We start from the raw sequence: 17248 nt of genomic DNA, 5'->3' as shown, positions 1-17248 counted from the left end.
CTGTGGCTCTGGCGTAGGCCGGTGGCAATGGCTCCGATTAGACCCCTAGCCTGGGAACTTCCATATGCCGCAGGGGCGGCCCAAGAAATAGCAAAAAGACAAAAAATAAAAAATAAATAAATAAATAAATAAAATAAAATGGGCAGAACTGAATAGACATTTCTCCAAATAGGACATGCAATGCATGAAAAGATTTTCATCATTGATAGTCATCAGGGAAATGCAAATCAAAACTACAATGAGGTATCACTTCACACCCGTCAGAATGACTATCACCAAAAAGAATACAAATAACAAATGTTGGTGAGGATGTGGAGAAAAGGGAACCCTCCTTCACTGTAGTATGAATTAGTAGTTGGTGCAGCCACTGTGGAAACAATATGAAGGTTTCTCAAAAAATAAAAATAGAACTATCATACGACCCAGCAATTCCATTCTTGGGAATATAAATGAAAAAAAACCCATTAATTTGAAAAGATGCATGTGCCTCAAAGTTCATAGCAGCATTATTTACTAAGCTAAGGAAGCAACCTAAGTGTCCATCAACAGAGGAATAGATGAAGATGTAATATATATATGTGTGTATATATATATATGTATATATATAACGGAATACTACTCAACCATAAAAAGAATTGAAATTTTGCCAGTTGTAGCAACATGGATGAACTTGGAGGGTGTTATACTAAGTGACATTAGTCAGACAGGAGAAAGACAAATACTGTACAATATCCCTTAGCTGCAGAATCGAAAAAATACAACAAACTAGTGAATATAACAAAAAAAGAATCGCACTCTCAGATATAGAGAATAAACTAGCGGGTACCAGTGGGGAAAGGGAAGGGGGAGGGGCAATATAGGGGAAGGGGAATACGAGGGACAAAGTATTATGTATAAAATAAACTACGAGGATATATCGTACAATACAGGGAATACAGTCAATATTTTACATTAACTATAAATAGAGTACAACCTTTAAAACTTATGAGTCACTGTACGGTACACCTGTAATTTATATAAAGTTGCACCTCAGCTGAGCTTTAAAATAAATAAATATAAAAATAAATAAAAGCAAAGATCATCACCCCTGTGCAGAAAGGGTAACCACCGTCTCCATTTTGGGCAAATTTGTCTATATTTGTTGTGTACAAAGGCCAGCAAAAACACATTTCTAGCTTGATGTTGAAGGCAGATGTAACGACAGAGGAGGGAAAATGTCACTTCCCCAGTGTGGAAAGAAGTCATTAGAAAAGTAAGCAGTGCTTTTAAATAGTACTTCTTGGAGTTCCTGTCATGGCTCAGTGGTTAAGGAACCCGACTAGTATCCATGAGGATATGGGTTCAAACCCCGGCCTGGCTCAGTGGGTTAAGGATCTGGCGTTTCCATGAGCTGTCGTGTAGGTCGCAGACACGGCTCGGATCCCCTGTGGTTGCGGCTGTGGCTGTGGTGTAGGCGGGCAGCTACAGCTCTGATTCGACCCCTAGCCTGGGAATCTCCATAGGCCAAAGGTGTGGCCCTACAAAGACAAAAGAAAAATAAAAGTGGGGAAGAATTCAAGAGACATTTATGAAGGACCAGAGTGACCTGGAACGTTGCTGTTAAATAATACTTCCCATTTTGAAATATAGATATGCTAGAGCAAAAGAGTGTAAAGATTTCTAAAATTGTTGTTTTCCACATTCACAAATGAAGTAAATAGAACCTTCCAAGTGAAGTATATTTGATTTCTCCTTGTTGGCATAAATGCAAAGCAGAAAGGCTTCTTAGGTTTTCCTTTAGCAGTAAGTTAATGTCAAAATAACTGAAGAAAAAGAACTTCAAACCATGATCTTTTCTCCCTTCACATCAAAGCCAAGGTTTTACTCCCAGTTATTTGAACAGGTAACATATCATGTCAAAACAAAGTACATTACAATTCATTCTCTGGGGGGCACAATTTTATCAGATTAAAATGAGACAGTAAGTTATATATCAGGTGAGAAAAAAACATGCTTTCAGGGCAATTAGAAAGGGAAGTACTTTTCTCCAGCTGTGAAACTTCTACCCATTTATTTTTAAGAATTAGTAGTTTTGACCTATTCTTTTTTTTTTTTTTTTTTATCTTTTTAGGGCCATACCTGCGACGTACAGAGGTTTCAGGCTAGGGGTGGAATCAGAACTGTAGCTGCTGGTCTACACCACAGCCACAGCAACGCAGGATCCGAGCCGCATCTGCCACCTACGCCACAGCTCATGTCAACACTGGATCCTTAACCCAGTGAGGAAGTCCAGGGATCAAACCTGCGTCCTCATGGATACTAGTCAGATTGTCAGATTCATTTCCACTGAGCCACGGCAGCAGGAACTCCCCCATTTCTTTCTTCTTTTTTTTTTTTTTTGCTTGTTTTGTTTTTTTAAGGCCGCACCCAGGGCATATGGAAGATCCCAGGCTTAGGGGTCATATCAGAGCTACAGCTGCTGGCTTGCACCACAGCCATAGCACCACAGGATCTGAGCGGAGTCTGCCACCTATGCCACAACTCATGGCAATGCCAGATCCTTAACCCACTGAGCGAGGCCAGGGATGGAACCTGAAACCTCATGTTTCCTAGTCAGATTTGTTTCCACTGTGCCATGATGGGAACTACCCCCCATTTCTTTTTAATTTTACAACTGATACATTCCAGAATCATGCGATCTTCTATTATGCATATTGAACTATCTTAAGGCAAAGAATGAAATCAAGATTATATGATGCAAATTTGTTTGCTTTTAATAAAATTAATAGGATTCCCTAGTAACATTCTTTTTTATTTATTTAATTATTTTGTCTTTTTGCTATTTCTTGGGCTGCTCCCGCGGCATATGGAGGTTCCCAGGCTAGGGGTCTAATCGGAGCTGTAGCCACCAGCCTACGCCAGAGCCACAGCAATGCGGGATCCGAGCCGCATCTGCAACCTACACCACAGCTCACAGCAAGGCCAGATCATTAACCCACTGAGCAAGGGCAGGGGCCGAACCTGCAACCCCATGGTTCCTAGTCGGATTCGTTAACCACTGCGCCACGACGGGAACTCCGTAACACTCTTTATTATTATTAATATAATACTAGATTCTCTAAATCTTTCCTACACAAGAGTAAATATAAGCAACGTAAAATAAATTCTACCAATTTTGTGCCTAGCATTGTAGATTATCTCTGATCCTTAAAAATCCAGGCATGGAGTTCCCATTGTGTCTCAGCAGTTCCTGTCGTGGCTCAGTGGTTAACGAATCCAACTAGGAACCATGAGGTTTCGGGTTTGATCCCTGGCCTCTCTCAGTGGGTTAAGGACCTGGCGTTGCCGTGAGCTGTGGTGTAGGTTGCAGATGTGGCTCGGATCCTGCGTTGCTGTGGTATAGGCCAGCGGCTACAGCTCCATTGGACCCCTAGCCTGGTAACCTCCATATGCCATGGGAGCGATCCTAGGAAAGGCAAAAAGACAAAAAAAAAAAAAAAAGGATAGCCTACCAAGTTATCTCTGTCCCTAAATCTAGATACTGCTACTAGAAAGCACAGACTATGTACCATGAACTGGGGACTGCCACATTAGAGGGCATAAAGTCCAAATTACCAAAGGGAGAAACAGAATTAACATTTACTGAATTCCCATTGTGTGCTAAGCCCTACACTAGGTGCATTACAAGTATTTTATCATTTGGTAACATTAACATTATTAGAGCCACTTTACAGATTGGAAAACTGAGACCTGAAGAGGTTAAGTAACATCCCCATGGTTTCACCACATGTAAGTGCCAGCCCAAAATTTAGCCCCACTTTACTCTTTCTATGGCTGTCTCCTGCTTCACAGCCCTACATATAGGGTACCTGTTAGTGATACATTCTAAACAGCAACAGATGTGGCCAGAAGCCAGTTACTACCACTGAGCTAAGGGAATATGGACTGAAGTTTCCAGTATGGGTCAAAAACTCTCATGTCATCATGGCTTGCTGCCCCCATCAGATTCCTTAACGTGAGTCTCTCATTCCTGCCTCTTCACCTGCTTAGACCTAAGTGCTATGACTAAAACTACTTAAGGAGAGTGATGGCTGTGTGTGCCATTGTCCATGGTCCTGAACGACTGCACAGGTTAGTGTCGTTCATCTGGGAGGCAGGTGTGGTTATGGGCATAGGATGGGCCACAAAACCAGGAAGACCTAGCGCAACCAGGTGTGGTCCAAAGAAAAGGAATCCTTCAGTAAGTGCCTTAACGTGCAACAGAACTTTCTGCAATGATGGTGATGATCTAATTCTGCACATTAGCTACATGTGGCTACTGGGTACTTGAAATGTGGCTAGTAGATGAGTAATTATTATTATTATTATTATTATTATTATTATTGCTTTTTAAGGCTACACTCACGGCATATGGAGGTTCCCAGGAGGCGAGGGGTCGAATAGGAGCTATAGCTGCCAGCCTACGCCACAGCCATAGCAATGCCAGATCCTTAACCCACTGAGTGAGGCCAGGGATCGAACCCACAACCTCATGGTTCCTAGTCGGATTCATTTCCGCTGTGCCACAATGGGAACTCCTAAACTTTGAATTTTATGTAATTTTTAAGTAACTTACATTTAAACAGCCACAGGTGTTCCATGTTGGACAGCACCAGTTAGATTATTAGCACTGAACTGTTTCCCGAAAGTGCAAATTCCTGGACACCTCGCCAAATGTACCAAGTCAGAATGAATAGCTGGGATGAGTCCAGGTATGTGCACTTTTAGCCATGAAATTCCCGTGCTCACTGACATCTGAGCCCCATGTAACTGCAGGGCATCTGTGTCAGCCTTTGGGAGGTTTTCCTCAGGGCCCACTGACGACTGCCACTTTCACTTCAGTCCTAAGTTGGCCCTGACCCAGGAAGTTTAATAGCCTCAGCCCCACGGCCAGCTCTGCCTTTACAATAGACCCGGTGGCTCAGGATAGTTTCTGATCTCCCACATCCTCCCTCTGCATGCCAAGGGTCCTTAAGAGCATGCTTGATATACAAATTTGAAAGCATCTGCCAGACCTTGCCCTGAATCTTAATACTCTCAAGTTCATATGCTATTTACTCTGCCTCCCCATGTATTTTTGTCTAGTCCATCGAAGTGTTTGTCTTGGTTTCTGTCTCCTTATGCCTCCTGCACCAGTCTCCTCTGGATGTAGGGGTGGTGTCTTCCCACTTCCCACTAGTCTGGCTCAGGTAAATCCTCTCTTTACCGTCTTTATCCACAGTCAGGATGTATGGCGCGCTCTCGTGACATTGACCCCAATCCTTCCGACTTTCAAGTTAAACTCACTTAGAATGGGCCTTCAGGTTCTGATGAATGACTTATTCATCCATAAATTTGATATATCCTCAAGCCAACTCTCTTGGAGTGCCACTTCTCTACAGTTGAGTCCTTTTCGCCAAGCTTCAGGTACTGATCACACGATCCAAGTTCCAGCATGCTATACCTCTGAGCCCATTTGAGTTAACTAATTTTCATAATGGAAGTCAGAGCTGAAAACTAAATAATTATTTTCAGGACTGTAAGTTCAATATCTATTAAAGTTTTCATGTACCACGTCTTCTCCTCACCCCTCCCCCACCACTCATGCACACAGAGCACACAAAACTTTCCATGATGTAACACTTGAAAAATAATTTTTCATTCATTGTCATATTTGACCAGTAGGACATACAGATTGTTACACTAATTGAAATCAGGCTTTCACGCTGCGGCAAATGTCCCACCCTCACTGACCTTGGGCTTGGTCGTGTGACTTGCTTTGGCCAAAGACATTGAGCAAATGTGACCTAAGCAGAGATTTGGTAACCATGAGCACATCGGGACTTGCCTTCTCGGAATTACTGCCATTGCCATGTAAGAAACCTGGGCGCTGCTGCCGAAGCAGCCACATGAAAGAATTTGAGGCATTCCTCTGACAGTCCCAGCTGACTATCACATCAAGGATCAACCAGCTCCAAGCAAACCAGCAGATCACTGTAGCTGCATGAGTGACTCCAGAAAAGACCAACAGAAGATCTGCCCAGCTGAACCCAGCCCAAAGTGTGAGCAAACAAATGACTGTGTTTTAAGCCCCTGAGTTTTGTGACAGCTTGCTACTTAGCAACAGATCACTGATACACAGAGTGACCCTAGGAGATAGTGTTACTATTTCCAGTTTGTAAGTTAGAAATATGAAGTTCAGAGAGATTAGGTAATTTGTCTAAGGTCTTAGAGCTAGAAAGCAGCAGAAGGGGGTCTAGATCTTCAGTCTGTCCCCAAGTTCAGCACCTCTACGCTATTCTAAACAAGCTGCATCTACACAAACTCCATCCAACTAGTAAAGGGTCATCGATGACCCAAGTCCTTCCCACATCCATTTGCTGACCTAATTACCAACCCTCTACCGAGGATCAGAGTCACCCCACCCCCCTCCTGGCCTGCTGGTGACCTCACCTCATTACTTTCAATTTGAAAAGACTAAACCTACTATTTATCTTAAGGGACCACGTGAATATAGCTAGCAGAAGCATTAGAAGTTGAGATCTACCTTATGTACCAAATGAACATTCTAGTCTGCAGTCCTGATTCAGGTCATCATAATGGAGAAAAGGGAAAAGAGACTTATCTGGTCTGGAGGAAAATAATGACAATTATCTAAGGATTAAAAGAAAGGCATTCATTGAGAACTTTGTCTAGATACTCATGTTGCAACAGAACAAAGGGTGGGGGAAAAATGTAACTGTAATGTATACATGTAAGGATAACTTGATCCCCTTGCTGTACAGTAGAAAATTTTAAAAATAAATAAATAAAAATAAATAAAAGAAAGGCATTCGTGAAAAACAGGTTTTGGAATCAAAGGCCTTGTTTATAGAGAACAGTATAGTTTATTAATTCTTTAATACAAAACTGAAGAATGAAGAGTTCCCTGGTGGCCTAGCAGTTAGATCCAGTGTTGTCACTGCTGTGGCTCGGCTTTGATCCCTGGCCCAGGAACGTCTGCATACCGTGGGTGCAGCCAAAAAAAAAAAAAAAAAATCTGAGGAAGGCAATGGATTTCAATGACAGAACTGTAAAAACACGCCGAAAAGATGAATACAACTTTAAAATGCAAATCTTGGGATAAATACGGCTCTGACAAACGTATTTGGAAAAATCTCACCTTCTGAGAAGTTCGTAGATGAATTACCAGAAGAGAAAGAAGATATAAACAGGTTTATCTTTCATTTCTTCCCCAGATTCTTGAACAGCGTCATGCCCATTGGGCTAATTTGTGGATTTAGTCCCAGATGAAGCAAATGACTGGAAAGCCATTCCTGCTTCTCAGCTGGAAATGTGTTTATTTTGCTATTAGCTAAAGGCATGTTAACGGGTCTTCCAAGTTTTGGGCGTGGGAGCCCAAAACTTAATTTGAAAACTAAAAATTTCATATCTGAATGTAAAACAGAAGGCAGCTGATATAAATTAAGTCACCTGATCTGCAGGTCAGTTGGCGAATAACTCTTGGTGTGATGAGGTGAGGTCCTCATGAAAACTAGCTCATCCACAGAGTTCAAACGACAGGGCGAGCAAACATAACTCATACACAAGCCTTCTCTGACACATTCACTCTCTTGCCCTCTGTCCACACGACAGAGTGTGCAACCACACGGTGCGTCAGCCACAATGGAGTGTGCAACTGCACCGTCCTGCACAGCCTGGCCCGGTGTTGGTTCCAGTAGAACCTGAAGCAGGAAAGGGAAGCAGCGTGGGCTGCCTTGAACTCACCGTTTAACTGCTCTGTGACTCGTGGTTCTCATCTGTAAACACCGGGTGGGAAGACTCATGCTTCCTACTTGACAGAGTTGCAAGCGTAAGAAACGTAAACCTGCTTTGAAAAAGTCCAAAGTGCAGAGCAAAACCAAAGTGCTTTGTATCTGGCGAAGAGTGTGAAAAGGCGAAGCCGCAAGGCCTCTGGTGATGTCTCGAATAAGCAGAGGTGTTTTAAAACACAAAAGACCCGACAGGGAGCAGAAATAAAGATCTACTATCTGCAAAGGAAAAAATGATTGTGGTTATTCTGGAGTCCTCACGTAAGAAAATAATATTTTGAAAAATAGTCATGTTAAACTTAAGCTACCCTTGGGTGACTTCAAACCATGCCATTTGCATTCAGCCTGTGCTTAATTATGTCCTAGAAGAATTCCTCTAATTCTCATTCATGACAATAATCCCGCAAAATTTAATATAGATCCAGTTACAAAGACTTATGCACAAGGTTAATAATAACAAATCAATCATTTCTTTTTTTTACCTACTTTTCGAATAATGGTTTTCTTTCTTCTGCATAGTACAAGCGTTCCAAATCCTGTTTACACACAAGCCACACATTTTTCCCATACATTTTGTTACCTCCATACAGAATTTCACATGTATTAATACTGAAAAAAGAGTGCTCTGTGTTCAAACTAGTTTATTTCATCCAATTAAACAGATGTTTCTGATTATGTTACATCGGATGCTTCTCTTGAACCTATACCACAGGTATTTGGCACTGGCTTTGGCATTTGGGGAGGAATACACTTATGAATAAGAGTGTCTGCACCAAGGCTACATTCTAACAACAACAACAAAAAGGTAAGAAAAAAGAAACCAAAATGATGGAGTTCCCGTCGTGGCACACCAGAAATGAATCTGACTAGTATCCACGAGGATGCAGGTTCAATCAGTGGGTTGGGGATCGAGCATGGCCGTGAGCTCTGGTGTAGGTCACAGATGTGGCTCAGATCCCGCTCTGGCATGGCTATGGTATAGGCCAGCAGCTGTAGCTCCGATTCTACCCCTAGCCTGGGAATTTCCATATGCTGCAAATACAGCCCTAAAAAGCAAAAAAAATAAAAAATCAATAATCATAATAATAATAATGCAAGGCAGAATTGAAGAGCTCTAAGGGATGTTGAAAAGGTTCTGGGTGGCAAAGAAAGAGACTACATCTTATCTGTCAGAGTGAGGTTTCAAAAGGTTGCTTTTGAAATAAACCTCAAAGTAGAAATAGAGATAGAAAAGATGCACTTTTGCCAAAAACCATGTGGTTTTCAAAAACATAAATAAATAAAGGCACAGGTGGGAGAAGGAAGAAGGACAAGTGTAAAGACTTTGAGGGGGCAAAGCAAAGAGCCGGGTCAGGATCCAGTGGTGGTGAAATCTGGTGGAGTTCAGAGTATCAGTCTCCTCTACAAAGAGAGGAGCACACCTACAGCATACCATAGTTCCCAGGCTAGAGGTTGAATCAGAGCTGCAGTCGCCGGCCTACGCCACAGCCAGAGCAACACAGGATCCGAGCCACATCTGCAACCTACACCACAGCTCATGGCAACACTGGATCCTCAACCCACTGAGCAGGGCCAGGGATCGAACCAGAATCCTCATGGGCACTGCTTGGATTCATTTCCACTGTGCCACAACGGGAACCACCCCCAGCTTTTTCTATTAGACAATCATTAACACAAATCATGTATTAAATGATGAAATTAAATGTTCACAGTTGCATTAAAATCCAGATCAAATACTGCTTTACTATTTTACTTACATATTTATAATATTATTGCTAGCTATACATTTATTAGATTTCTGTGAAAAGCATCATCATATATTTCACTTTGTGTAGTCAAATGCCATCCAGTTATTCAGTATCAGGAAAATATTCCCCAATATACAGTTGACCCTTGAACAATATGGGTGTTGGGACACCAACTTCACCCCAGCCCGCATAGTGGAAAATCCATTTACAACTTTTGTTTTCTCTTTTGGCCCCCCTGGTGGCATATGGAAGTTCCCAGGCCAGGGATCAAATCCCAGCCAGACCTGTGACCTGTGCCATAGCTGAGTGAGATACACACACACACACACACATACACGTGTGTGTGTGTGCGCCACTCACTTTGGCAGTGTGAATACTAACAAAATATAACTTTTAAAACTAAAAAGTGTAAAAGTCCAAGAGACAGACTAGAAAAAGCTGAAATGTAAAAGGAGAGGACAGATCCAAGTAAATCATCCTGAAGGTGGCCTAGGGAGATCGTGAGAGAAATTACAAAAGGAAGGCCAAGAGATATGTGAAATCAGAGCCCTAAAAGGACAAAAGAGAAAAAGAACAGGAAAAAAAAGAATATCTGGATTGATGATTAAAAATTTTTCAGAAATGATAGGGTTCCTCTCCACAGGTTGAAGAAGCCTAATGAATTTCCAGCTTGAGAAGAAAAAGAAGCCTGTGTCTAGATACATCCTGGAGAAGCACAGAATAACAAAGACAAGGAAAATATCTTAAAAGCAGCCAAAGAGAAAAGACAGCTAACTTTCAGATGAAGCACAAAAGACAGCCTCAGTCAACGTCCAAAGACTGTAGAACAATGTCCCAAAGGCTGGAAAAAAAAAAAAATAGCTGACAGTCTAGAATTGTAAACACAAAATATTTTTCAAAAAAGGGGACAGAGGAAGATATTTTCAAACACAAATATGACAGACTGCTACCAACAGACACTCAGGGAGGGAAATTCTAAAAGATACATATTTATACAGAAGGAAATTGATTTCAGGTGGAAAAATCCAAGATACAAAAAGAAATCATCAACAAAGAAAGTAGTGCATATGTGGATCAAACCAAGTAAATTCTGACTTTATAAATAATAATAATATTGTCTTGCAGAGTTAAAAGAAAAACAAAATAAACCTAAAATGCAAGACAAAAATATGTTTCAGGAGTGGTGTGATTTAATGTTTTAAGGTAACTGTATTGCTAGAGAAGAGGGTGATGATATAACTAACTTTAGGATTAACAAACCAAACATGTGTGTTAAAATATCTAGGATATCAAGTAAAAGAACAGACACAAGGTATATAGTAAAGAAGAAAATGGAAGGAGAAAAACACTCAATTCAAAAGAATGCAAAAAAAAGAAAGAGAAAGTAACATTGAAAAGAGTAGGACAAATAGAAACCTCATGATAAGATGATAATCCAGCTATATCAACAACTACAGAAACAAGTGTAAACAGCTAAGTATCTGGTAGGAGAAACATGTTTTCCAACTAGATAAAGTAATAAACAAAATCCACCTAAAGACGGTTCCAAAAAAACACATCTAAAATATGAAGATACCAACAAAAGAAATGGCCTCTACCCGTCACGCATATCGAGACTGTAAAAGACTGCAGGAATGTTTCTGGTCAAAGAGACTAAAGACTATGACAAGTGAATGGGATGTGTGGTCCTGAATTGGATCCTGGACCAGCAATTTTTTCTTCTTTGCTCTATAGAACATTAGTGAGACAAATGGTGATATTTGCATAAGACGTATAGATTAGACAACAATCCTGGATCAGTGTTGATTTCCTGATAATGCCTCTGCCATGTCTTGAGAAGTACATGTCCTGTCTAGGTGCTGACTGAAGAAGGGTGAGGGGCATAGAAAGCGCAGTTGTACCAACCCAACCACAATCCAGCGACTGTGACTGTATGAGCTGCCCCCACTGCCACAGCATCGCACAAAGCCATGTGCTTACATCAGCTGAAACCCAGATGACCCAAGACACCTTGGAATAAATGTTTCTTGTTGGATACCATTGAGATCTGGGGTTGTTTGTTTTGCTGCAATAGGTAACTTATATAGTAACACGATTAGATTACTGTAGGAAGAAAAGGTATTTTCACATTAGAAAAATCAACAGGCATAATTCATGATAAACATAGAAAAAAGCATTTGATAAAATTTAACATCCATTCAATACAGTTTTAAAAAATTAGCAATAGAAGGGCTTGCTCTAACAGATATTGAATTATTATTAAGCTATAGCAAATAAAATTGGTTTTTGTACAGAAACAGTCAAATAGGACAAATAGGAGGGTCCGGGAAAGGATACATTTATATATAAATGATTTATAGTTAATATAGGTAGGAAAAGAAATTTGACAACGGAAGATAGGCAAATCAAGTATTTTCAACAAATGGTGTTTGAACAACTGGACCTCCACATGCAACAAAATGAACTTTGACCTAAACTTTGCATCTTACCCAAAAAGAGAGAGAGAGGGAAAGAGAGAAGTAGCATGGCAGATCAGTTAGGAAAAGGGAAGTGTGTTTTCAGTAAATGGTCCTGGGACAGTTAGATATTCACATATAAAATTAAATTATATGCCTATATCACATTATATATGAGTCAATTCTAGGTGAATTAAAGATCTAAACACAAGGGGAACAAATTCAAAACCTTAAAAAATAATAAAGAAGAATATAGTTATGACCTCAAGGTATACACTCAGAGAAGTATTTCTTAAATAAGACATAAAAAACATAAACTGTAACCATAAAGACTGATAAGTTATACTACATTAAATAAGAACTCGTGTCCCTTAAAAAAATGAAAAGAGACAAGCTACAGAGTAGGACAAAATTCTTACAACACATACCAGCTTCAAAGGACTATTATCCAGAATACATAGAAAAAAACCCCTATAATAATTGTGAGGTTAAGAAGGAATTTCAGGAGTTCCTGTCGTGGCTCAGTGGTTAACGAATGCGACTAGGAACATGAAGTTGCGGGTTCGATCCCTGGCCTTGCTCAGTGGGTTAAGGATCCGGCGTTGCTGTGAGCTGTGGTGTAGGCTGCAGACGCAGCTCAGATCCCACATTGCTGTGGCTCTGGCGTAGGCCGGTGGCTGCAGCTCCAATTCGACCCCTAGCCTGGGAAGCTCCATATGCCGCAGGAGTGGCCCAAGAAATGGCAGAAAGACAAAAAAAAAAAAAAGGAAAGAAAGAAAGAAGGAATTTCAGCCAGTGATGTCGAGAATACCAATAGTTTTTGTTCTTATTTAAAGCTGTGGACCTGCTGAGCTAAGGGATCCTCAGAGATCATTGTCCGAACTACGGAGTCATCCATTTCTCAGGTGATGATACCAAGACCCAGGAAGTGGAGGGCTGGCTGCATCGCATGTCCGGTGCCCTCTTCCACGTTGATTCCTCTTCTGACTCTGCACGCCCAAGTCTGTTTCGCCCCCAAGTGTTGAACGTTAGATGTGATCTCATCTCTCCAGCCGTCCTCTTTTCCAACCAAAATTTCTTTGCTTCAAGAAGGAATGAGCAGGAGTTTCTGTAGTGGCTCAGCGGTAACGAACCTGACTAGGATCCCTGAGGATGGGGGTTCAATCCCTGGCCTTGCTTGGTAGGTTGAGGATCCGACGTTGCCCTGAGCTGTGGCGTAGATCACAGGCGCGGCTCGGATCCCTCCTTGCTGTGGCTGTGTCACAGGCCAGCAGCGACAGCTCCAAATTCAACGCCTAGCCTGGGCACTTCCATATGCCGCAGGTGTGGCCATTTAAAAAGAAGAAGAAGAGGTGAGCATGCCCAATGACCAGAGAGTCTGATGGATGGCAGCATCCACTCAGTATATTTTAAAATATCTAGTCAAAAAAAGAAAAAAAAAAATCTACTCAATTCCAGCTGCTGGAGTTTGTCTGGAATTCTATTTAGGGTCTCCAAAAAGAAGTCTGTTTTGTGCCATGTTATTTTTCTCTCCTGTTTGTGGGCCAGATGCAATTGGTCACTACTTGGATATTGAACACTTTTTGCAAATTAAAGAGAAAGTCACCTCAGGCAGCTCTCAAATACAGGCTTATTGGAGACTTGATGATACTGCAAATCATTAAAGAGCTTAGGTTCTGTTCCACTGCCTTCGCTGATCAAATAGAGGGCACTGCTTTGAAGCCAGCAAGGACCCCTGGGACTGACCTAATGCTTTTGCCTTCAGCTTCTGAAGTTTATTACATTACTAATGTTTGCGTCTCTGGATTCTGCTGGCTAGTTTAATCATCTTGAAGTACAGTGATACTATTAACGCTGTTAGGAATGATTTATCCTCCTTTGTATTAACTGTTTGCCTCTGCTTGATTCATTCATTTTATTTATAATTTTGCAAATACAAGTGTTCTTCTCATAAGCCTCTCCTTTCTGGTCAAAGTAAAGACTCTATGAACCTCTTTCTTTCATGATAATCTGTTGCTATGGAAATAGAGTTTCCAAACAAGGATTAAATGATCCAGGAGTACTAAAGAAAGAAGCATTTTTTAAGAGAAAATTTGTGCTCAAATACAATCCTTTTAAACTAAGTTATCATAAAAACGTTACATAATTATTAACTGAGCACTATACATCTAGCAAGGTGGTAGGTCCCAAGAAACCCAGAGAAAGAAAGTCCATAAAATTGTGATCCAGCTAAGGAAATAAGACACATAGAGAAGCAATGTAAGACTGTTAATAATTCAGGTATAAAAAATATGTCTGGAATCATAAAAGCAATTTTAAAAAATCAGAGTGGATTGTTTGAGGTGAATAAGTCAATAGAATAAGGCTTTAAAGACAAAATCAGGCATTTTAATTTCATAATTGGAAAGTAGGCTTGGAAAGAATGTATAATGTGACCACCTTGCTGCCTAGGGAAGGTGACTTCACTTGCTCATTTGATGAACATTTTCTTTCTTTCTTTTTCTTTTTAGGGCCACACCTGCAGCATATGGAGATTCCCAGGCTGTGAGTCAAACTGGAGCTGTAGCTGCCGGTCTACACTACAGCCACAGCAATGCAGGATCTGAGCCGAGTCTGCAACCTACACCACAGGTCACAGCAACACCAGATCCTTAACCCACTGAGCAAGGCCAGGGATCGAACCTGCATCCTCATGGATGCTAGTCAGACTCATTAACCACTGAGCCAGAATGGGAACTCCTCACTTGGAGAACATTTTCTGAAGGTCTAATTGGCATTGGGCCCCGGGCTAAGCCTGAGGCAAGGGACGATAGAAAATACTGAAACGGGGTGTGCTGGATCGGGTTCCCTAGAAGCAGAGCCTCAGCCTGAGACAAGGATTTGGGTGCACATGATTTATTAAGGGAGTTCCTCGGGGAACAAGAAAAAGAGAGAAACAGGATAGGGCTGGAGAAGGAGCTAAGCTAAGATGTGGTGTCGGTGAGGGACTGGCTTCAGCTTGATCCCTTGGGGAGCTCTGGCGCATAAACATTCTCCGCAGAACTGGTCCCACCTTGAGGCCTCGAGAAAGCCTCTGTACACCCCTACCTGGCAGGGGCCGGAGGCTGCCCCCAGGGAAAGTGAGGGGTAGTTTACTAAATGAGTTAGCTCTTTGCAAGTGAAGGGCAATTCTCCCGACAAGAAAGCCGGAGTGAGCTGTTAGTAGCCAGTGCTCATGGCAGCTGCCGAATAGATGCCCTGGACTACTAATATCTCAGTGGGACACCAGCAGTGTAACCAATGTCTTCATAACTATTAAGGGAATTTTGTTTTTAACTTAGAATCCTACGCCTGGTCCTCCAGCCTCTCCCTGAAGGAATTACTTGAGGGCAAGATTGTAGCAGCAAGATAAATGAGTTCAAGAAATAGAAATACATAGTATACAAGAAAACATGTGAACAAAGAAATACATAAAACGTCAAGTTAATAATCCCTAATGTAAAAATCAAGAAAAAACTGGAAGTAGAATTCCAGATGATTAACACGAGGCAGACGGTGATGCAAGATGAGGAACAGAAAAATCCAAGAATCCTAAGGTAAGTAGCAGTGTATCTGGAGAGGCAGAAATAAACATAGATTAACTCTGGGCCTGTGCTCTCCAACATGGTTGTGATGGGCTGGATTACGTCCCCGCAAAATGCATATGTTGAAACCCTAACCCGCAGTGGCTCAGAATGTGACTGTGTTTGGACAGAGAGCCTTTAAAGAGATGAGTAAGTTAAAATGACATTGTTAGGGTGAGTCCTGATCTAATCTGACTGGTGTCCTTGTAAGAAGAGGACATGTGGATGCACAAGTGACACCAGGGGTGTGTGCACACAGTGGAAAGGCCATGTGAGGACAAGGCAAGAAGACAACCAGCTACAAGCCAAGGAGAGAAGCCCCAGGAGAAACCAAACCTGGCAACACCTTGACCTTGGACTTCCAGCCTCCAGAACTGTGACAAAATATATTTCTACTGTTCAAGCCCCCGCCCCCATGCTCTAGTACTCTGTTACTGCGGCCTGTGCAAACTAATACAATGATACTCACTGGCTACATGTGGCTCTTGAAATTTACATTAACTAAAATTAAATAAATGAAAACTTCAGTTCTGCAGTCACACTAGCCCCATTTCACATATTCAATAGTCACATGAGCTGGCAGTTACCCTGCTAGAAATTCCCCCTTTGGAAGGCAGCGATTTGCACACTAGTGTTAGAAATATAAGACATTTCCATCATCACAGAAATTTCTATTGAACAGTACCACTCTAGAGGTTGAACCAAATTTTTAGTTGAAATATATGGAACTAAAATCTTAAAGGGTAATGATTAGAAAAACAGAAACAAAGAATTAAGTGAAGAAAACGTTAAATTTCACAAAAGATCCAAACGGATAAAACACCAAGAAATAATGACGAATATGAAACAAAGTGGTGGGAATATAACCAGCCATATCAATAATCATAATAAACACAAATATATTAAATTCCCCCTTTGGAAGGCAGCGATTTGCACACTGTATAGAAAAGGAAGGAAGGGAGAGGGGCAAGAGGAAGTTATGATGTAAAATTAAAAATAGGGGTATGGAAAATATACACTTGCTAACAAAAAGAAAAAGTAGCAATATTAATGCTAAACAAAATGGCATTCAAGCTCAAAAAACAGTAAGTGGAACAAAAATATTTACTAAAAAAATGTGCAATCATGAAAACTGATAACTCCTTGAAATATAAGGTAAAACTGACAAATCCATGAATGGTTACATTCAGAGTGAAAACTTTATACTCACAAATGGAACATATACTCTTGCATCAGTAATAAGATTTGATGTATATTACATCACAGGTAAAATTTCAATAAATTCCCAAAGTCAGAAGTTTTAGGAGTTCCCATTATGGCGCAGCGGAAATGAAGCCGACTGGGAACCATGAGATTGCAGGTTCAATCCCTGGCCTTGTTCAGTGGGTTAAGAATCCGGCATTGCCATGAGCTGTGGTGTAGGTCTCAGACTCAGCTCAGATCCCACGTTGCTGTGGCTGTGGTGTAGGCTGGCAGCTGTAGCTCCAATTAGACCCTTGGCCTGGGAACCTCCAAAAGCCAAAAAAAAAAAAAAGGAAACATTATTTTAAAACACTGTTTAGAAAGGAATGACAATGAGAGCATGTATTCAGTCAAGATTCTGAGCTGGAAGCAAAGGAAACCAACTCTGGCTG

Source organism: Phacochoerus africanus, chromosome 16 (assembly GCF_016906955.1).
Source record: "Phacochoerus africanus isolate WHEZ1 chromosome 16, ROS_Pafr_v1, whole genome shotgun sequence".
Lineage (NCBI taxonomy): Eukaryota > Metazoa > Chordata > Mammalia > Artiodactyla > Suidae > Phacochoerus > Phacochoerus africanus.
This window is presented reverse-complemented; position numbering follows the sequence as displayed.